The following is a 24569-nucleotide window of genomic DNA, read 5'->3' on the forward strand; positions in this document are numbered from 1 at the left end:
GTAGCCCTCTGAGCCCCTCACCTGCCCCCCAGAGGTTTCTGATGCCATCTTCATTACATCCCCTTATTTCATCCTTATAACAACTTTGGCTCCCCTGTCTTAGAGAGGAGTGGCTGAGGCCCTGTGTGGGGCTGTGCTGTGCCCAGGCTTAGAACCAGCAAGGAGCCCCATGTGCCTGGAGCAGAGTGACTGGAGAGGATGGATGGCTTGGTAGACCTCAGGGAGGAGCCAACTCCCTCTGAACCACATGGGGGCCTGGATGGTTTGGACGAGGGAAAGACAGTCTGGCTGGGAGAGAATGGAGTGTGGGGGACAGATGGAGTGGAAGTAGGGAGAGGATCAGATCCCAATTCCCTTTGGGGGTCAGCTGAGGCAGATGAGGGAGAGTCCCATGTTTATTGCCTGTGTGTCCCTTACTTCATTCCCACTCAAAGGGTGTAGCCAAGACAGTCCTGTCTGGCCTGCTCCGACCCCTCTCAGACTCATACCCAAGCCCTCAGCTAGACCTGCCTGCCTCCCTTCAGGACCCAGGGGTTCTCAGCTCTTGGGCTTCATGCCAGACCCCCAGGAGCCACTGTCCCATGAGGCAGGCTCTCAACTGCATCACCCCACGCCGAAGCAAAGGCCTCCAACATCCTGCAACCCCAGCGGCCCATGAGCAAGTCATTAAGACCTAGCAGAACTTTATAAATGTGGCTTAAAGTTAAGTACATAAGAAAATCTCTGTAATTTCCCGCCAAGCAATGGGGATGTTGTCTGGTTCCTACAGGCCATAATTTTTGAGGAGAGAAATGTTTTTTTCCCCACAAATGATGGGAAGTCGGTGGTTACGGTTACGGCTGGCTGTTGACGTTGGGAAGCTGTCCTGATGCCCAGAATCCCACCTACCTCAGCTAAATGGTATCTTTATGAAATTAGCAGAACGCGGCTGCACCGAGGGGAGGCAAAAAAAAAGAGACATGAACTTTCAAATTTTAAGTATAATTGGAAAACTGACCTTTGGAAAATATTTTCCCACCTCAGCCCCACGCTGGGGAAGAATGGGTGCTTTATGCTGAGGGTGAGCGGCGACCTTGAGGAATTAGCTGGTCTCTCTGGAGGTGGAAGCAGAGTGGCATGGTGGGTTGTCGGTCCCTCTGGGCATCCTTGGGTTACAGGGCTTGTGGTCATTGACCACGGAGGGACCAGGAATGCCAAGGCCACCTGGCACTGGGCGCATGGAGGAACAGCTGAGGATGCGGCCGTACCCAAGAGCAGTTGGTGGGTCCAGCAATGGAAAGTTCTCCTGCTGGCCTGGGCAGCTGGGAGGCTGCATGCCTGCTTCTTGCACCTCTGTCCACTGGCTCAGAAAATGTCAGAGAGGACTTGTTGGGGATGGTATGGATGGGAGTGACCCTGCATCCAGTTCTGGGCTGATGGAGCTGAGGTGCCACTGAGGCCTGCAGGTGGCAGGGAGAGGGAGGTACTGATTGGGCTTCCAGGACATGCCATGCTCTATGTTAGGTGCTGGGGGGTACAGGGTGACTACAACAAAGCTCAGTTCCATCCAGCAACTTGACAAACATACATTCAAGCCTTGAATGTACAGTTACAGCCCCTCTGAGCCTCAGTTTTCTCATCTATAAAATGGGGGAAATAATGGGAGGAAGAAACAAGTGGTCAACTCGGGGAGCCCTGACGTCCCCCTTGTTGCTTAGGACATGCGGCCTGTGGCTGTGCTGGCAGTTGAGCCTTGGCTTTCCAACTCACGGTTTTATCCTCCCTCCACTACGACTATCTCTGGGCAGATACTTTCCACATTGTGGAGGTTGCACAGGCTGGGACAGAGCTTCTGGGACTCCTCTCTCCCAGTGACCTCTGTCTCTCTGGCCCCAAGTTGCTGACTCAGGCTCCTGATCCACCTGAGGACAGTCGTGCTTGTTCTGTGCTCAGGCCAGAGACTGTATAAAGTATAAGAGTATGACCGCTGGGCTGTCAGGCCGGTCCCTCCCTCAAATTCAATTTGGACGCTGCTTTGTTTCCAGATCTTGCAGTGATAGGTCATTTGTTTGGGGTTTTCCCCATCAGCACACAAACCCAGGTGGTTCTGTACCCCCCTGGGGCCTCCCTGGGCCTGGTCTGACCCCCTCCCCACAGTCAATGTTCACAGGCCTTGTTGCACACAGGGTCTGCTCCATGCCCTCTTCTGAGTGCTCTCCCTGTATAATCTACTCCGTCTTTCTACAGCCGTAAGAGGGAGGGATATGATTAGTCCCATCTTCTGATGAGGAACCCCCGCTAAGTGCCAGCAGAGAATAAGGGGCAGATCCTGGCTGCCACCTGTGCGTTTAAGGTCAGTCCACCTCTCAGTGCCCCTGGGAGCTGGTATCTCCACTTTCTGCTCGCGGTAGATGCAACTAATGGGGGCGCAGCAGCAGCACCTATGTGACTTCAGCTGGTTGGTTTGCAAGGTGACTGGGGACAGGCAGTGGGAAGCAGATGGCAGGACCTCCCCCACACCCCAACAGGTTCTGGTCTCTTTCCCCTCCCTTTCAGGGAGTTGCCCCTCTCGCCTCAATGGAGAGTCCCCTCCCTCCTTCCCTGCAGCTGCACTGGCCAGTCCTCCAGATTCCTGGGCACAACAGTGACAACGACCTTCATTTATGCTGCCGACATGCCGGGAACCATTCCATTCCCTCCTCACAGCACCACGTAGGTGCTATCATCACCCTGCTTACGGATAGGGAAACTGAGGCACACCCAGTCACGTCTGAGGGCACAAGGTCCTGCTCCAGCCATCTTCCGACTGCCCCCAAAGCCCTGCCTGGGGAGCCGAGGAGAGGGAAGCAGGGCAGGGCAGATTTGTCACGTGTTCTCCTTGGAAGAAAGGAGAGTTCACTAATTACCTTTCACTAATTACCACTCAAGCAATTTCCATAATTGCCTCAAGAAAGGGTTTTATCAGCCAAACGTGAACAGAAACAGCCTCAGGGAGAAAGACTAAAGGATATGCTCAGGAAGCACAGACCAGTGGAAGTAAATCACCCAGGCGGGGCCGCGAGGAGTCCTGGAGCCTGGGTCCAGTCCGCACCCCCTCCCACTGCCGCCTCCAACTCCGTAGAAAGGGAAACCGAGGCCCAGCGAGGCAGGCGATCAGGTCAAGTGCACACAGAAAGTCCGTGCAAAACAGATGTGCACGTGCGGCTGGTCGTGCTGTGTAGCGTGGAAATCCATCGCAGGCACATTATGGGTCACTCTTGAAAGCCCTCCCAAAGACAGCGCACGTTTCCTTGAAGCTAATTGCTTTAGTTTGAGGTAATATTCATCACAGAAACACCAGCAGTAACCTTTGGTCTTGGCAAATTCTCCCCTCAATCACGTAACGTAAACAGCGATAAACGAGGGCTTTTTAAGGCTTTCTTCATAATGTGTTGCACATGCATTTGTTACTGAATCTGCGTGAGCTCCAAGCCCTGAAATCTGAGCGTGGCTGTGAGGTGAGCGGCTGGGCCGCCGGAGGTGGGGTCAGGGTTCCCAGGAGACAGCCAAGCCTGGCCGGCCTCCTCCCCCTGCTGCCCCCCTCCGCCCTCCCCCTGCTTCCCTTCCTTCTCGTGGGCAGGTGGGCAGGCAGGGAGTGTCTCTAGTTGGTTGGTTTCTCTCTCTGCCTTTCTCTTATTCTGTTTCCCTGTCTCACCTCCCTCCCTTCTCCCCCAGCCTCAATCTCTCTCTCTCTCTCTCTCTCTCCACCCCCCCTCCTTCTCTCTTGTTTCTTTTCTTTTCTGATTCTCTTTCTATCACTCTCATTGTCTCCTCACTGCCTGTCTCTCTCGCCTTGTTCCTCTCTTTCCTTATCTGTCCAGTGCTGACTTCTGATCTCTGTCCCCCTTTGTCCATCTCCAGTCTCTCACCCTCCAACTCTGCCTCCTCCCTTGCACACGACCCCTCCCTCCCTGGGCACATGTCCTGTGAAGAGCGTGGTCCCACTTTCTTCCCTTCTCAGCCCTGGTGGCTCAGGGGGGGCTTGACATGGACCCCTGGCCTGGGGTAGGGGGAGATTTCAGCAGTGGAGGATGAACAGTGTATATTGGTGGGGGGCACAAGAAGGACTGCTGTCTTTTGGTGGGGGTGAAGAAATCAGTGTTGGCTACATGGAGGTGGTGACATCTGAGCAGTCTGGAAGGAGAATAGGCAGTGGCCACAAGGAGACAGTAGGAGCAGAGGGACCATGGAGCAAGGGGCACAGGGGCCGAAATCAGGAGCAGCCCTTGGATTGGGATGGCTGGTGGGGGCAGGACAGGGAGGGTGGGCAGCTGTGGGAGGTGGAGGGTGGGGAACAGGCCCTGCCTCATGGGCAGAGAGGGCATTCCAAGAGCCTTGGGTAAGGGGAAAGGCATGGGAGGGAGGGTCAGTTCAGGCTATAGAATTTGGGGCAGCCCCATTGCTGGGCAAGGAAAGCGGGATGGCTGGCCAGGGTTCCAGGGACCTTGACGAGAGAGGTGGCTGGGGCAGGGGCCACCACAGGCCTGGACACCTGGGCCCAGCCCGGCCACCCCACTGTGAGCCCTCCCATGAGGACTTCCATCACCCGACCTTGTTTCCCTCCTGTCTGTTGGGGTGCTAGTGTGGAATAATTGGGAGGGCTCAGGGCATTGTGGACAGGAACGTGCCCTGGCATTGGCCTAGACACACATCACCCCGGTGACTGCCACACACCCCCAGACATGCACTTGCTCCCTGCAGTCATGACACCCAGAGGCTGGCTGCTGGTATCCCCATAATTTCAAGACTTGGAAACTGAGGTGCACAGAGGTTCAACAACTGGCCCAGGATGATGAAGCCAGAAGACACAGGGCCAGACAAGAGCCTCACCCTGGAGCCCACACCCCTGCACTGTCGCCCTGTGAGTGTGGTCCTGGGGGGCACAGAGCCCAGACCCAGTGGTACACCTTTCTTTTCCTAGCCCCGTTGTCTCTAGTGCCCTCATGCGAAACAGGGTGAGTGGGGGCAGAACTGGACCCCAACCTATCACCTGGCCCCCAGTGCCCCACTTCCCATCCCAAATGATTCCTGAAGCAGCCCACCCACAGGTGGGCAAATGGGCCCCCTGCCTACCCCCTGAGAGAGAGCACGTGTGGATGGAGGAGACACGTCCAGGGAGCTGGGCTGGTCAAGAGGCAGAAGGGGCAAGCAGGGGATAGAGCAGAGCGGAGACGAGCAGTCTATGTAAAAACAGGCACTGCCCTGGGCCAGTCAAGCCCAGATCTCACTGACCCCCAGAGTGGATGTTCAGAGCCCCAGCAAGGACCAAGACCAAATCACAGGGATGAATCATTCAATGCCTCCCGTCCTTCGTTCACTGAAAGATATTTAACATTTAAAAATTGATTGTTTAAAAAAAAAACACATGAGTGATTCAGAGTTAAAGGCTTCCGCTCCCCAGTGAAAATTTTCAGAAAAACACACGATGCTGCTTCCCCTGGGATGTCCCCTGGACTTTCCTTGTCCTATGGAATCCGTCTCCTTGGATGGCAGCATGCCTGCCTGCTTGTCTGCAAGCCACGCTTTTCATCACCCACGCCTCAGGCAGCTCTTCACACCAGCAAGGAGTAAATGTTCATCACGCCTGCCAGGGCCCTGCAGTCTGGGCTGGAATCCAGACTACAGGACCACGTGTCAGGGAGAGGGACTGAGGATGCCATGAAATGCCACAGGACTGTATTAAAAGTCCATCATCTTCCCCCAAACTTGCCTGCGTAAGCCATAAACCTTGGAGTCCTCCTCTACCTTTTTTTCACCTATCATCCCCCATCTGTCCTCAGGCACACCTCCCCCTGGCCACCCCCGCGACCCACTCCCCACAGGGCCTTAGTTCAAATTCGACCATCTCTCCATGGCTCAGACCCTCCTGGGCCCTGTCTCTCAGAGAGAAGCCAACCCCACAATGTCCCGAAGCCCCTGCCTGCTCTGACCTCTGAAATGTTGCCTGGCTTCACCTCTCCCAGGTCTATCCCTGAATGTTACCTTCTCAGGAGACCCTGCTTTGTTTCTTTTACAGTACCCCTCCTCCTCATTTCTAGAGTCACTTTCTGTCCCCAGAGCTGGACATGGGTCCTGAGGATGGGAATCTTACCTGCGGGGCTCGGCCAGTGTCTGTGGAGAAAGTGATCCTGTCAGCCTCATTCCCATGCTGACTCCCTACTGTGGACCCGGGCCTGTTCCAGAGGAGGAGCCCAGATAGGAAGGTGGGAGCAAGCTCGGGGTGCTGCAGGGGACCCGGAGCTGGGGGAGCACCCTGGAAGGTGGCATCAGGGAAGGATGGAAAAGGTTGGTCTGTGTGTGGGTAGATGGGCTGCAGACCCAGGTTCCAGGAGCCAGAGCCCTGGCTACAGGACAGAGGGGTAGCTGGAGATCTGCGCTTTCACCTGAGGGCCCTTCCCATGGACACCTCTGGCCCCCAGATGTCCCATGCCCCTTAGGGAAGCCACACCCTTCTTGCTGGGCTCTGGAATTGTCCAGCTCCAGGCTGCTCCAGGCAGGGAACAAGAAGGCCTCAGCAGGCCTCATGCTGCTCAAATATCAAGCAAATTGAAAATTGAGGCAATTTAAAGTAAAAGGCCATTTTCCTATAGTACTCACTGGAGGCAGACCTGAAAGTGATTTCCTAAAGGGTCCAAGACCCAGGAACTGCCATCCCTTATCCATCGTCCCTCATCCCTTATCACTGGAACATAAGCAGACTTTGGGCACTGCTTTGCCAGGGGGCTCCCTGAGGACCCCTGGCCTCCCACCTGACCTCCGAAGTGCTTTTCTCCATGGGGAAGTTCCTGCAGACACCCCTCCCTTTCAGAGGTCACTTTCTCCACACTGACCTCCAACCTTTGACCTTCCACTTGGATCCAGCATCACCCTCCTCTTCAGACAGTGGGGGTGTTTCCCCTATACCCCCAACCAAGACAGAGACCAACGCTAGTTCCTTTGAGAAATCTGTAACTCAGTGCCTGCCGCCCATGACCGCCAGACAGAACCCTCTGGGGTCAGGCCACGTGCCCTTAGCATCGGTCCTCTTGGGGCCGCAGCTTTTCATCTGTAAGGTGGTCATAAATTCCCCCAGGAATTTATGTGTGTTGGGGGGCTTCAGTGAAATGCAGCTGACAGAATGCCTGGCACAAGCGTGTACAATGGGTGTGAGTGGGGAAGACAGTGGTGACGTGTGCATGTGTGTGAGTGTACATGTATATATGTGTTTTGTATATGTGTGCTTATATTATGTATGCGTATATATTTGTATATATCTGTGTGTCTATGAATATATGTGTATACATTATGCAAGTGTGTATGCATGTATACATACCTGTGTGCGTGTATTCATGTGTTCTCATCACTGGCTTTATCACACTAACTCTATGGATTTTCATTCCTAGACCCACATTTGTCTCAGACGTTTACCCAGGGCTTGGCTGCCATTAGCCCAAAGCCAAAGGACATTGGAGTCTCTGCCTGGGCCTCTGTTCTGAGCTGGCCAGGACACCGAGGGCCTCTCTCATTTTTCAGAGTGCTCTCATTTCACACAGGTCTCAGAGGGGACGAGGAGGGGGTGTGAGGACAGCCTTGTTGAGACAGAAGGAGCTGAAGGAGGCCAGGGGAATGGAAGATGACGTTCAGTGGACACACTGCTCAGAGGAAGGACCAGGAGGCAATAAGAGACACAGATGAAACTTAAAAATGCAGGGCTGAGAAGAAAAAGTAAAAATCCAAATAAAAAACTTCCATGCGCAAAACAATGTGTGTTCAAAGAATAAATCCTGGACAAAAAGCAACACCAAACACATCAGAGTGGGCCTCAGGGGCAGAAACAAGAAGCAGTCAAAACCAGCCCATGCTGGCAAGTCCTCATGAACTGAGGGCTCTGGTTAACTCACCACAATTTATGCACAAAAGACACAAACCTGCAAAACACTGTCAAAGTGGGTCTTGAGTGTATCACTCAGGGCTTGAGTTTCCTGGGGCTTCTGGAAGTTTCCCACTTGGCTGTATGAGGGAGGATTTGATCTGTGCAGTGAGGAAGGCTTCCAGACTGAGTTCCTGTCCGCTCATCCCCACCAGGAATCCCGGCTCTGGGAGCAACACTGTGGGATCAGTGAAGGCCTCTGGGGCCTGCTCTGTGAGCCTCGGCCCATCCCTGGCCTGGCAGCGGGGAGCGCGGAGAGTCCAGAGCTCCAGTATCTGTCACACATTAGGAGCCCTCTGCCTGGTGGGCGGGGAAGGAAATGCCTCCTCCTAGTCCCACCTGCCCCCCTGCGGCCCACCTTCCCTCCTCTGACAGCCCCAGACCAGGGCCTGGACACTTGGGTCCACCTGCTTGCTTGCTGCCCAGGAGGCCAAGGCTGGAGCAGAAATAGCCCAAGGTGGCAGGCCCAGTGGCACGGCCACCATCTGCCCTGGACAAGGGCCTGGGGCTTGTAGGGTTAACCCAGGGGAGGGCAGGAGGGTAAGGGATGACTAACACCAACCCACACCATACACATGTACAAACACCACACCACACATATATACACACACCACACATGCACACACATACACACACACCACACACATGTATATACACAGGCACACACACCACACTTCTCCCACATATACACACATGTACACAAGTACATATATACACACAGACACATATGTATACACATACCATATACTCACATACACACACATACATACACCACACACATACACACTACACATATATACACACACGTGTATATACACATACACAACACACACCATGTATATGCATACACCACACACACACATGCACACACCATACATACCACACAAATGTGCACACATGCACACACACACAGTCACACACATGCATGCACACACACACTCATACACAAAATACTGAGCCTCCACACTGCCCCAGGCCCTGGCAAGCTGTCCTCAGCCCTCACAATGGCCCTGGGGCTTTATGGCCAGAACTCAGCCTGCTGGACAGGGAGGCCTGGCCGCGGTCATGTCCTAGCTCCTTGGTGACTGTGGACAATGGCCTCTGGCCCTCTGCTCCAACTCAGCCAACTCCCTCCTTCTACAGGTTCAGAAACCGAGCGCCAGGAAGAGGAGGAGACTTATGTGGGATAACCCAGCGAGCACGTGATAGTACGGGGGTCCCAACCCTGCCAGACTCACAGGCCTCTCTTGGCCTCTGGTGCGAAAGGATTGCCCATTTGCCTGCCACACAATGACTTATTTGCTCTTTTTACTTAAAAGCGTCCCTTAGCCGTCTCCTCCTCCAAGAAACTTTCCTTAGGCCTTCCCCACAGCTCACCCCAGGCTAAGCTGGTGCCCCTGGAACTCACAGAGGACACACACAGCTGTCTTCCCTTCCTCCCTGAGGATCTCTGGGATAGACTCTGTCCCAGAGATCATGTCTGTGTCTAGCGTGCAGCTGGTATCAAGAGCAGACAGGGAAGGTGTGCTCAGATGAGTAAGTGACCAAACGGGGGAATGTCTCAATGTCCTTTTATTTATTCAACAAGCAGGCAAATACACCTGACCTCCCATGCTCCAAATTGTAGTGGGCCTGTCGGTCCCTCCCACCCTGGAGCCCTGCACCATCAGTTCACACCCCATATCAGCATCTGCAGGGCGGGGACAGGGGGCACTGCCCCAAAGCTGCTGGAATCCACTTGGCCTGCATATATGGAGGATGGGGAGCATCCGGGAATTTGCATCTTTCAGGACTTATCAGACCTTTGCCAGTGACCAAGGTGGGGAGGAGTACAGCCACCGAGCCCCTAGCCCCCTCTGGGATGGTTCTGGAGGATGGTCCCTCTGTCTCCTCTCCTCCCTGCAGGATGGCATCAAGGGCTCTTCATGACCTCTCATCCCTGCTTTGTTCCTCCACCTTCCCTGTTCTTTCCTAATATATCATTTTCACAGGAACCCCCAACTCAGGCTCTCTTCCGGGGCTTGTTACTGAATATTGTCCCCACAGGCAAGCTCTGGGGCAAGGCTCTGAAGTTGGATCCCTCATGGGCAGAGGACAATGTGCTGGTGGAGTGGGAGAACAGTGGCTGCTGCAGAAGTACGACTGCGGTGTCCTCTCTGGCTGCGTTGGGAAGGGATGTGATTGGAAGAGGAGGCTGGACTGGGCAGCACATCGAGCATTCAGGAGATGGTGTGGTGGGTGGTTGTATTGAGAGAGACTGGGAGTTGCCAGCCATGAGCTGTCAGATAGAAATGATGAGCTCAGGTCAAGAAATCACCAACTTGGGGCAGTGTGGAACCCAGGCCTCACGGTGGTGTTAAGAGCCCCCTGCCCCCTGCAGCTGGACAGTGGACTATGAGGAGCTGAGAGTGGCTGAACTACAAGGAAGCCCGAATTCACAGCTTCAGCATGGCCTCAGTGGGAAGCAGTGGAACCCTGAGGCCTGGTGTACTTTTTTCCCATCGCTCCTGTAACAGATTACCACAACTGAGCAGCTCAAACAACACAAATTCATTCTCTTATCTTTGTATAGACCAGAAGTTGAGAAATCTGGGGTCAGTGGGGCTCAGCTGGGTCCCCTAACCAGGTTCTCCAAGGTTGAAGCCATGGTGCCAGCCAGGCTGTACCCCTTTCTGGAGCCTCTGAGGATGAGTCTGCTCCCATGAATACCTTTCTTTGTCCCATTGGACTGAGGTTCCTTTTCTTTGCTGGCTATTGGCGAGGGGCTGGCCTTTGCTCCTAGAGGCTGCCCATGTTCCTTCTCATGCTTTCTTTCCATGTGGCACCTCTAACAATGGGGGGTGGGGGTCAAGTCCCTTTTAACTTCAATCTCTCACTTCCTCTCCAGCCACACATCAGACATTAGCTAGGAGAGATTCCCTGTTTTTAAGGACTCCAGTGAATAGGTTGACCCAACTATTGACCTCCCTATTTAAAGTCTGTAGCTTTAATCGCATCTACAAAGTCTCTTTTGCCATGTAATATACCATATTCACAGGGTTCAGGGATTGGGGTGTGGACTCCTTTGAGGGGCCATAATTCTGCTGACCACACCTGGGATAAGGCTATCTTGGTGGATGTGCTCCACAGTAGCAAACCCCAGATTCCCCTGATCTGCATGCATGAAAGAGTCGTCACTCTCCTTGATGGAGAATAGCAGCCTCCCCTGTATATAGTGCAGATATCTCCGCTCAGGGGAATGCCCTTCAGAAAATCCTCTCTCCTTTTCCCTCTTGGTTGTTAGATAAAAAGTGATGGTCGAATCCCAGTATGACCCAGTAGAGAAGGACCTGCTAACTGAGGAGAGAAATTATTCACCAAAGAAGGTGCAGAACCTGGCTAATGTGCTCCATCACAAACTGAGATAATATACCTGGGGATGATCTTGAGGATGCTGCACCAAGGGGTTGGGGTTCAGAATAGAAGACTGTAGGGGAGAGAGTTTGTTCATTCAAGGGCATTATCCTATGACTCAGGATTACCCCCCATATGGACTGCATGTTTGCATCCCCCCAAAATCTATATGTTAAAGTTATACCACCCAAAGCGATAGTGTTTGGAGGTGGGCCCTTTGGAAGGTGCTTAGGCTTAGATGAGGTCATGAAGGTGGGATCCTCATGATGGGATTAGTAGCCTTTTAAGAAGAGGAAGAGACATAACCTCACACATGCACCAAGGAGAGACCATGTGAGCATGTAGAGAGAAAGCAGCCATCTGTAAGCCAGGAAGCAGGTTCTTGTCAGACATCAAATCTGCCAGCTCCTTGATCTTGGATTTCACAGCCTCCAGAACAGTGAGAAATAAATTTCTGTTGTTTAAGTCCCCCGGTCTGTGGTATTTCATCAGAGCCCAAGTTGACTAAGGCACAACCAGGCAGGACACCAGGAACTGGTCTTAATACACTACTGGGATGCCTCCTGAAAGTTTGGGGAAAAAAATGATGGCCTGCATTAAATGAAATGGAGGTATTAAAACAGCTTTGGTGGAGTGTGTGGGTGAGATCCAATACTCTGATAAATTGGTGTGCTAGAACAGATCTCTACGAAGTCCAAAAAAACCCTCCAGCTTACTATGCTCTTCACGGAAGATGCAGTGGATGTTTCCTCACTGAAGCAGTGAGGATGAGGAACTGTTATGAATCTAGATACTGATATGACGCTGGGTTCCCTAGCACCAAGGAGGACAATAGGATCATTGTGCTCCTAGGAGCAAGAAAGATGGGAAGCCAACAAGGCTAGGACTTGATATACATATTTAAAAATATTAAGAAAATGCATGATCAGAGTGCTGTCAGCAAAATGTACAGATGATCTCCAAACTTCTGACCCTCCACAGAAACATTGGAAAACAAGCAAAAACTGTCAGAACTCTGGAAAAGAGTCAAAGGTTTACAGCAACCAACTGAACAATGAATCAAGAAAAGGCAACTTGAAAACAGTAACAAAGCTTTGTGGCATTTTTACTTGCCCTTGGCCCACTCCCTCCCTGGTGCAATGATAGTCTTCAAGCAGCAGCAGCCCAACTTCCCAGTATGAGATTCTGGTCCCTGGTTCTGCAAGAGCAAAAATCTCTTCTAAGGTGTTTGGAGTCACCTAAAGGACTGATGCAGGGCACTCATTTCTGTTTCACCTAACTCAGACTTCAGGCCAGAAAACTGGTGAGCATTGCCCCAAAATGCTGCAAGGCCAACTAACAACCCACAGATGGCTCTGGCAAAAGATGATGGTGATACAAATAATAGACTACCTAAGGCCTGAGAGGAAAAGCTGGGGAAATTCTTGATTCTTTGGGAAATTAGGACACTCAAAAGCACCAGGAATATAGAGGATTTTCAAAACATTCCCAGGACAAGACACGTGCTCAGAAAGGACACAGAAAAGACCATAAGCTTTCATGTTGGGATAATCCTGAGGTTCAGTGCAAACCTGCTTAAGTATTAGAGTGCCCCAGTGCAGAGACTATCTGCAAAGACTAGGAGAGGTGTTTGATTTTGTTGTTTCTTGTTTGTGTTTGTGTTTTTTGTTTTTCTCTTTAAGTTCTTGGCATGAAATGAAATCTCTGTCAAAATCTTAGCTGAACATGAGGTAAAGAAACAAAAAGTTCAGTAATCACATGTGACAAGGGTTAAAGTCTTTGCAAAAATATTTTGGGAAAGTCCCTAAATAAATATGCTGCTAAAGCTACACCCTTCAACAATCAAAACAAAACAAAACAGCAAGTGCTGGGGAAGGGGAAGAACTGATCTTCAAAGTTACCACATTATACCATTCAAATGTTCAATTTTCAACAACAACAAAAAATCATAAGGAATACAAAAAAAATTTGTGTCACCTATTTAAAGGAAAAAATAAATTGACAAAAATTGTCCCCATGAAAGCCCAGACATCAGATTTACTAGATGACAACGACTTTAAACATGGACAAAGAGCTAAAGGAAATCAGAAAAATGATGCATGAACAACATGAGAATTTCAATAAACACAGAAGTTATAGAAAGAAACCAAACAAAAGTTTTGGAGCTAAAAAGTACAATAACCAAAATGCAAAATTCACTAAAGGGGCTTAACAGCAAATCTGAGCAGGCAAAAGAAATAATTATCAAACTTGAAGATAGGCCAACTGAAATGATTGAATCTGAAGAGAAGAGAGAACAAAATAATGCAGAAAAGTGAACAGATCCTAAAGAACCTGTGGGATACATCAAGCAGAACAATATAGACATAATGGGAATCTCAGAAGGAGAAGAGAGAGGGGAATTCCCTGGTGATTCAGTGGTTAGGACTCTGTGCTTCCACTGATGGGGGCATGGGTTCAATCCCTGGTCAGGAAAGTAAGATCCCATATGCCATGTGGCACAGCCAAAAAAAAAAAAAAAAAAAAAAGGTGTAGAAAGAATATCTGTAGAAATAAAGGCCAAAATTTTCACAAATTTGATGAATCTACAAATCCAAGAAGCTCAACTCAAAGAGGGATAAACTCAAAGAGACCCATGCTGAGACACATCATAATCAAACTGTTGAAAGACAAAAACAAAGACAGAATCTTGAAATCAATAAGAGAGAAGTGGCTCATCAGGCACAAGTTATCTTTGATAACATTAACAGCTGATTTCTCATCAGAAAACTTGGAAGCCAAAATGTAGTGGGATGACGTTTAAAGTGCTGAAAGAAAACAACCCGTCAACTAAGAATTCTATATCTGGTAAACCTGTCTTTTAAAAATTCAAGAGAAAGTAAGACATTCCCAGATAACCAAAAGCAAAGGAAGTGTAATACCACGAGACCTTCCCTACAAGAAATGCTAAAGGGAGTCCTTCAGGTTGGAATGAAAGAGCTCTAGACAGTAACTTAAAGATGTATGAAGAAATAAAGATCTCTATTAAAGGTAAATACATGGATTATATAAACATCAGCATTATTGAATCTTTGGTTTCTAACCAAAGATTAGATTTTTATTTCCTACATGATTAAAAAGAAATGCATAAAAATAATTATAACTTTATGTTATTGGGCACACAATGTATAAAGATGCAATTCATGATAACAATAACATAAAGGGGCAAATCTGTATAGAAATAAATTTTCATATATTATTGATGTAAAGTTGGTATCAATTAAAACTAGACCAAGGTAAATTTAAGATAGTAAATGTAACACTTATGGTAATAAAGAAAATATTAAAGAATATAATTAAAAGGAAATGAGAAGGAAATCAAAATAGTTCCACTACAAAAAATGAGCTAAACACAGAAGAAGGCAGTAATTGAGGAAATGGGTGGCAAAAAAGCTCAGACATAGAGAAAACAAATAGAAAATGAGAGAAATAAATCTTTCTTTACAAGTAACCTTTTCCTTTCAACATAAATGGGTTTAGCTCTCCGATAAAAATGCAGATTGGAAGAACTGATTAAAAACAAAAACATTCAACTGTCCACAGTTGATTATGCTGTCCACAAAAGATTCACCTTAGATTAAAGACACAAATAGCTTGAAAGTGAAAGAAAGGAAAAATATACTCCAGACAAATGACAACCCCAAAGCCGTGGGAATGGCTATACTTCTATCAGACAACATAGTCTTTAAGTTAAAAACTGCAAAAAGAGACAAAAGGTCACTATGTATTGATAAAGGGATCAATTTTTCAGAAGATATTACACCTATAAACACTTGTATGCAAAACAACAGAGCCTAGAGAGATGACATCATCAGGATAGTGGCATATGTCATTCCTGACTTCAGCCTCCCTCACAAGAAAACCAACTACCAACTATCCACAGACAACACACTACTGTGGAAGTCCCAGAAGCCAAGGAAGGGGCTGAAGAACCCTCCTGTATCACAGACTGAGACAAATTGCATTATAATGATGAGAGGAGTGGCTACACTTTGACAGCATTACCCTTCCCCCAGCCTGGCACAGTGCAACAAGAAGAGAGGCCCCCTGAGCCTGCAGTTTCTCCAGTGGGAAAAGAGAGTCCAAAGTGGATATCCAACTTCTTCAGTGTTGCATGACACTTCCTGGGAGGCTCACTGGGGTCTCACCTCATGGAGATCACTGCAGAGCTCAGTCACTGGGGATCAGAGAGAGACAGAGAAGGGGACTGAACTGACAGCAACTAGCTATCAGATCTTTGTGTATCACATCCCTGCTTGCAGGAATGTCCAAGCAGAGGTCCCAGCCAGCCGCTCTGCCCATCTACAGAGCCAAGCTCGTGGTCCTGTCTGCCCAGGGAGTTCAGCTGGCAGTTCTGGCTGTTTTGAATCCCGAGCCAATGGGCCACACTGGCCATGGATCCCTTTCTATGGCCCCGCCTGAGCAGAGAATCAAGTTTGAGGGGCCACAAAACTGCTGAGCATACCCTCAACCTGCAGTCCAGCTCAGGGAGGGAGCAAAGCTAGCAGCCCTATCCAACTGTTGAGTATAGCCTCTTGCCTTGAATAATCAGGGAGCCTGATAAGTGACCCTGGGCTACCTCTGAGCTCAGGCTGTGGTACCACCCACCCATGGAGTCCAACCTACAGCTGCATCTAGCAGCAGAATCCAGCATACAGCCTTGACCAATTGCTGAACACAGCTTGCTGCCTCACCCAGGCAGGGAACCCAGCCCAAGTCTCCACCCAACCAAGAGCAATGATGGAGCCCAGCTGATACTCTGCCAAATCATGGAACCCAACCAATGGCATTGCTCTGCCAGAGAACACAGACTGAAACCCTCCTCACCATAGGTGATTGCTGAGCCCAGCTACTAGCCCACAATAGAACACAGCCAGGAGCCTCTTCTGACCAGGGAGGCCATTCAGAGGCACCACTGGAGCATGGAGCCCAGCCAGCAGCGCTCCCATCACCAAACTTAGAGCTCAGGCAGTGGCCTTGCTCAACTACAGACCCTGATAGCAAGCTCCATTTGCCCACAGATGTCACCAGCTGACCTGTCCAAAAACTTGAGCTGAGCTGACTGACTGAAGTGAACCTGTAAAGTCTGGAAGAGGAGACTACTCACTCAAATGAGCAGATATGAACACAAGTATACAAAGACCATGAAAAATCAGGGAAACATGACACCTGCAAAGAAGACCATAAATAAAGCTCCAATAAATTCCCCCAAAGACATGGAGATCTGTGAACTATCTGACAAAGAATTCAGAGTAATCCTCTTGAAGAAGTTCAGTGAACTACAAGAACACAGTGACAGACAATTAGGGGGGAAATGCATAAACAAAATGAGAAGTCCAACAAAGAAAAAAAACATTAAAAAAAAAAAAAAACCCAGAAATACTAGAGCTGAAGAATACAGTGACTGAGCTGAGGAATTCAACAGAGAACTTCAACACAGACTCAACTAAGCAGAAGAAAGAATCAGTGAATTTAAAGATAAGTCATTTCAAATTATCCAGTCAGAGGAGCAAAAAAAAAAAAGAGCAAAAAAGAATGAAAGACTAGGGACATATAGGATATGATCAAAAGAAAAATATGCACATTATAGGAATCCCTGAAGGAGAAGACAGAGAGAAATGGCCAAAAATGTCATTTAAAGCAATAAAAGAGGGAGACACAAGAGGAACGGGATATGGGGATATATTTATACATATAGCTGATTCACTTTGTTATACAGCAGAAACTAACACAACCATTAAAGCAATTATACTCCAATAAAGGTGTTAAAAAATATATATATTATATGTAAGCCTCATAGTAACCACAAAAGAAAAGCCTTAGTAAATATACAAAAGATTATGATAAAGAAGTCAAAGCATACTACCACAGAAAGTCATCAAATCACAATGGAAGACAGAAAGAGAAGAAGCAAGGAACAAAGTATCTACGAAAGAGACAGAAGACAATCAACAAAATGTCAGGAGTAAGTTCAATCTATCAATAATTACTTTAAATATCAATGGATTAAATTCTCCAAACCAACTAACTTTTCTAACCAGAATGGTATGAAACTAGAAGTTAATAACAAAAAGGTAGAAATTTCATAAAACTTGGAAATAAAACAACACACTCCTGAAAAAGAAATGAATCAAAGAAGAAATAAAAAGGACAGTAAAAAAATAACTTGAGGTAAACAAAAATGGAAGCATAACATACCAAAACTTATAGATGCTGCTAAATCAGTTCTAAGAGTAAAGTTTATAACTATAAATGCATACATCAAAAAATCTCAAATAAGCTAGAAAAAGAACAAACTAAGCTCAAAGTTAGCAGAAGAAAATAATAAAGATTAGAACAAAAATGAACAAAATAGAAAAACAATTTTTGAAAGATCAACAAAACTAAGAGTTAGTTCTTTGAAAAGATAAACAAAATTTACAAATATTTAGGTAGACTAACCAAGAAAAAAAAGAAGACCCAAATAAATAAAAATATAAATGAAAGAGGAGACATTACACTGATACCACAGAAATACAAAAGATCGTAAGAGACTATGAACAATTATACACCAACAAATTGGATAACCTGGAAAAAATAGATAAATTTTTAGAAACATACAACCTACCAAGACCAAATCGTGAAGACATAAATAATCTGAACTGTCCAGTAATGAATAAGGAGATTGAATCAGTAATCAAAATTCTCACAACAAAGACAAGCCCATGACCGGATGGATTCACTGCTGAATTCTATCAGACATTTATAAAGAAGAATTAATGCCTATTTTTCAAAAAACTGAAGAGGAGGAAACACTTTCAAACTAGTTTTATGAGGCAAGCATTACCATGATACCAAAGCCAGATAAGTTCAATGCCATAAAAGAAAACTATAGGCTAATATCCCTGGTGATCATAGATGAAAAAATTCTCAACAAAATATTAGCAAACTGAATTCAAAAGCAAATATAGAAGATCAAACACAATGATCAAATGGGATTATCCCTGGGCTGCAAGGATGGTTCAACATATGCAAATCAATAAATGTGACATCACATTAAAATAATGAATAATAAAAGTCATATTATCTCAATAGATCTAGAAAAAACATTTGACAAAATCTAACATATTTTCATGATTAAAAAAAAAAACTCTCAACAAATCTTGTAAAGAAGGAATGTACCTCAACATACTAAAGGCCATATATGACAAGCCCACAGCTAACATCATACCCAATGGTAAAAGACTGAAAACTTTCCCTTTAAGATCAGAAACAAGACGAGGGTGCCCACTCTCACCACTCTTACTCAAATAGTACTGAAAGTCCTGACCAGAGCAATCAAGCAAGAAACAGAGAAAAAAAAAACATCCAAATCAGAAAGGAAGAAGTAAAATTATCCGTTTGCTGTTGACATAATCTTATATATAGAAAATCCTAAGGACCTCAGGGTAAAATTTCACGATACAAAATCAACATACAAAAATTCGTTGCATTTCTTTCCACTAACAATGAAATATCTGAAAAAGAAATAAAGAAAACATTCACAATAGCATCAAAAATAACAAAATACTATGGAATAAAATGAGGAGGTGAAAAATCTATACTGAACTATAAGACACTGAGGAAAGAAATTGAGGAAGAAACAAATTAATGAAAAGGTATCCTGTGTTCATGGATCAGAAGAAATAATAATGTTAAAATGTCCTTACTACCCAAAGCCATCTATAGGTTCAATGTAATCCCTATAAGATTCCAACGGTATTTCTCACAGAATTAGGAGAAGCAAATCCTAAAATCTATATGAAACCCCAAGACCTTGAACAGCAAAAGCAATCTTAAGAAAGAAGAATAAAGCTGGAGGTATCACACTTCTTGATTTCAAACTATATTACAAATCTACAGTAATCAAAATAGTATAGGGCTAGCATAAAAATAGACATTTAGACCAATGGAATAGAATCAACATCCCAGAAATAAATCCATGCATATGTGGTCAAATAATATTTGACAAGGAAGCCAAAAATATTCTATGAATAAAAGATAGTCTCCAGTAAATGGTTTTGGGAAAACTGACTATCCCCATGCAAAAGAATGAAATTGGACCCTTACCTTAAACCACTAACAATAAATTGAGTTAATTACAAGTGAACTAAAGACTTTTAAAACTTGAAACTGTAAAAATCCTAGAAGAAAATACATGGGAAATGTTCCTTGATATAGTTTTCACAATTATTTTTTGGATTTAATATCAAGAACACAAACAACAAAAGCAAAAATAAACAAGTGGGACTACATCAAGATGAAATGCTTCTGCACAGCAAAATAAGTAATCACAAAATGAAAAGGCAACCTATGGAATGGGAGAAAATATTTGTAAACCATATATCTGATAAGGCAATAATAGCCAAAATATATAAGGAACTAATACAATTCAAGAGCAAAACAAAACAAAAAATCAAATAATCCAATCGAAAATGGGCAAAGGACCTGAATAGACATTTCCTTCCAAAGAAAATCTACAAATAACCAAGAGGTACATGAAAAGTTGCTCAATGTCACTAATCATTAGGGAAATGTAAATCAAAACCACAGTGAGATATCATCTCACATCTGTTAGAATGGCTGTTATCAAAAAGACAAGACATAAGAAGTGCTGGTGAGGATAGGAATGTAAATTGGTACAGCCACTATGGAAACAGCATGGAGTTTCCTCAAAAAATTAAAAATGGTACTACCATGTTATCCAGTGATTCTGCTTCTGGATATATAAAGAAATGAAATCACCATCTTGAAGAGATATCTGCCTCCCCATGTTCATTGCAGCATTATTTATAATAGCTAAGATAACAAAGCTAAGTGTCAATTGATGAATGAATGAATAAAGAAAAAGCAATTGATATAATGCAATGTTATTCAGCCATGAAAAAAATGGAAATTCTACCTTTTGCAGCAACATGGATGAACTTTGAGGGCATTAGGTTAAGTGAAATAAGTCAGACAGAGAAAGACAAATGTCATATGATCTCCGTTATATGAAATCTATAAAAACTAAGCTCATAGAAGTAGAGACTAACTTGATGATTGCCAGAGGCAGAGGTGGGGGTGGGGGACAGATGAAGGTAGTCAATGAGTAAAACTTCCAGTTATAAGATGAGTAAGTTCTGGGGATCTAATGTACAGCATGATGACTACAGATAGCAATACTGTAATGTATACTTGAAATTTACTAAGAGAGTAGATCTTAAAAGTTCTCCCCCCACACACACTCACAAAAGTAACTATGTGAAGTAATGGAGGTGTTAACTAACCTTATTGTGGTAATCATATCACAATATACATGTATCAGATCATCACTTTGTATACCTTAGATTTACACAGTGTTTGTTATATGTCAATTATGTCCCAATAAACCTGGAGAAAAAAAAAGCCCTAAAGTATATGAAGAAAAGTTTGTCAGATTTGAGGGAAGAAATAGAAAGTTCTACATCAATAGTTGGGGATTTGAAAATTCCACTTTCAATAACAGATAGAACGTATAGACAGAAGATCAATAAGGAAATGGAGGAATTGAGCAACGTTCTAAACCAGCTAGACCCAACATTCTCCAGGATACACCATATGTTAGACCACAAAATAAGTCTTAGTAGATTTATAAGAGAACTATCATACATACAATATCTTTTCTGACCACAGTGAAATGAGGCTAAAAATCAATAACAGAAGGAAATCTGGAAAAATTACAAATATATGAAAATTAAGCAACACACTCTTAAACACCCAATGGGTCAAGAGGGAATAATAAGAGAAATTAAGGAATATTTAAAGACTATTGAAAAAAGAAAAACACAACATAACAATATTTATGAGATGCAATGAAAGCAGTTCTAAGAGAGAAATTTATAGCTGTAAATGCTTACATTAAAAAATAAGAAAGATAAAAAATCAATAACCTAAGTTTACTCATAAGGAACTAGGAAAAGAGAGCCAAAACCAAAGTAGCAGAAGGAAGGAAATAATAAAGATTCAAGCAGAGATAAATGAAATAAAGAATAGAAAGATAATAAAGAAAATCAATGAAATGAAATAAAGAATAGAAAGATAATAAAGAAAATCAATGAAACTAAAAGTAGGTTGATATGGACCAAATTGTTCCCCTAAAATTCATATGTTGAAGCCCTGACCCTCAATGTGACTATATTTAGAGACAGGGCCTTTAGGGAGGTAATTAAGGTTAAATGGGGTCATAAGCATGGGGACATAATTCAATAGGGCTTGTGTCCTTATAAAAAGAAGCCAAAAGCAAGCATACAGAAAAAAAGGTGATATGAGGGATAACTAAGAAGGCTGTATTTTACAAGCCAGGAATAGAGCTCTTACCAGAAACCAAGTTTGCCAGCTCCTTGATCATGGACTTCTAACCTCTAGAACAGAAGCAGAAATGTCTGTTGTTTAAGCCATGTAGTTTGTGGTATTTGTTATGGCAGCCTGAGTAGACTAATATATTAATTCTTTGAAAAGATCAAAATTAGCAAAATTTAAGCAGACTGAAAAGGGACAAAAGAGAGTCAATTCATATAACTAAAATTAAAAAATCAAAGTGGAGGCATTACTACTAACCTTACAAAATATGAAGATTTTCTAAGGGAGCACTATGAACTATTTTGCATGAAGAAATTAGATAGCCTAGATAAAATGGACAAATTTCTAGAAATTAACAAAACTGACTCAAAAAGAAATAGAAAATTTGAGCAGACATTTAGATATTAAGGATATTAAATCAGTAATTTAAAACTTCCCAACAGAGAAAAGTTCAGAACCACATAGCTTCACTAGTGAATTCTAGCAAACATTCAAAGAAGATTTAACACCAGTTCTTCTCAAACACTTCCCAAAAAAGAGAAAAGGAGTGAACACTTCCTAACTCCTTCTATAATCGATTATTATCCTAATACCAATGCTAGGTAAGACATCATGAGAAAAGAAAATTACAGACTATGTCCCTTATGAATATGGATGTAAATATCCTCAGCAAAATACTAATGTTTTAGTCTTCTCAGGCTGCTACAACAAAATACCATAGACTGGGTGGCTTCAAAAACAGATATTTTTTTTCCTCACAGTTATGGAGGCTGGAAGTCCAAGGGCAGGGTACCAGCATGGCAGGATCTAGTAAGGAACCTTTCCATGGCTTGCAGATAGCCACTTCCCACTGTGTGTTCACATGGGCTTTCTTCAGTGCATGTGTATGAAGAGAAAGAGAGAGAAGAGAGTGAGAGGGTGCTTCCTTTTGTTTATAAGGGCACTAATCACATCATGAGTGTCCCACCCTCAACCTCATCTAAACCTGATTACCTCCCAAAGACTTTACCTCCAAATTCTATCACACTGGAGTTTAGGACTTCAGCATATTAATTTGGGGGAGAAGGGTATGCAAACATTCATTCCATAACAACAAGCAAGATAAATATCCAAACAGAATATTTAAACAGAATATTTACAAGATTATACACCAAATTATAGATTAAGTGAAATTTATCCTATAAATGCAAAGTTGGTCCAACATAAGAAAATCAATCAGTGTAATACATCACATTAATAGAAGAAAGGAATAGGGTTCAAGATGGCAGAGTACTGCACTCACTCCCTCTTGTGAGAGCACCAGAATCACAACTAACTGCTGAACAATCATTTACAGGAGGACACTGGAACTCACCAAAAAAGATGCCTCACATCAAAGGACAGGGGAGAAGTCACAATGAGACAGTAGGAGGGGCACAATCACAATAAAATCAAATCCTATAACTGCTGGGTGGGTGACTCACAAACTAGAGAACACTTATACCAGAGGTCCACTCACTGGAGTAAAGGTTCTGAGCCCCATGTCAGGCTTCCCAAACTGGGAGTCTGGCAAGAGGAGGAGGAATTCCTAGAGAATCAAATTTTGAAGGCTGATGGGATTTGGCTACAGGACTTCGACAGGACTCGGGGAAGTGGAGACTCCACTCTTGGAGGGCACACACAAAGTAGTGTGTGCATCAGAACCCAGGGGAGAGAGCAGTGACCCCATGGGAGACAGAACCAGACCTACCTGATAGTGCTGGAGAGTCTCCTGCAGAGGTGGGGTGTGGCTGTGGCTAACCACGGGGACAAGGACACTGGCAGCAGAAGTTCTGGGAAGTACTCCTTGGCGAGAGCCCTCCCAGAGTCCGCCATTAGCCCCACCAAGGAGCCTGTGGGCTCCTGTGTTGGGTCGCCTCAGGCCAAACAACCAAGAGAGAGGGAACTCAGCCCCACCCATCAGCAGACAAGCAGATTAAAGTTTTACTGAGCTCTGTGTGCCAGAGCAACACCCAGTGTTACCCACCACCAGTCCCTCCCATCAGGAAGTTTGCACAAGCCTCTTAGATAGCCTCATCCACCAGAAGGCAGACAGCAGAAGCAAGAAGAACTACAATTCTGCAGCCTGTGGAATGAAAACCACATTCAAAGAAAGACAAAATGAAAAAGCAGAGGACTATGTACCAGAAGAAGAAAAAAGATAAAACCCCAGAAAAACAACTAAATGAAGTAGAGATAGGCAACCTTCCAGAAAAAGAATTCGGTCACATAAAGATAGACAAAATGAAAAGGCAGAGGACTATGTACCAGATGAAGGAACAAGATAAAACCCCAGAAAAACAACTAAATGAAGTGGAGATAGTCAACCTCCCAGAAAAAAAATTCAGAATAATGATAGTGAAGATGATCCAGGACCTCAGAAAAAGAATGAGACAAAGATCGAGAAGATGCAAGAAATGTTTAACAAAGACCTAGAAGAATTAAAGGACAAACAAACAGATATGAACAATACAATAACTGAAATGAAAAAATACACTAGAAGGAATCAATAGAAGAATAACTGAGGCAGAAGAATGGATAAGTGACCTGGAAGACAGAATGGTGGAATTCACTGCCGTGGAACGGAATAAAGATAAACAAATGAAAATAAATGAAGACAGCCTAATAGACCCCTGGGACAACATTAAACGTAATAACATTCACATTATAGGGGTCCCAAGAGGAGAAGAGAGAGAGAAAGGACCTGAGAAAATATTTGAAGAGATTGTATGCAAAAAATTCCCTGACATGGGAAAGGAAATAGCCACTAAAGTCCAGGAAGCACAGAGAGTCCCAGGCAGGATAAACCCAAGGAGAAACATGCCGAGGCACATAGTAATCAAATTGAAAAAAA

The sequence above is a fragment of the Physeter macrocephalus genome, chromosome 9 (assembly GCF_002837175.3).
Source record: "Physeter macrocephalus isolate SW-GA chromosome 9, ASM283717v5, whole genome shotgun sequence".
NCBI classification, from domain to species: Eukaryota; Metazoa; Chordata; class Mammalia; order Artiodactyla; family Physeteridae; genus Physeter; species Physeter macrocephalus.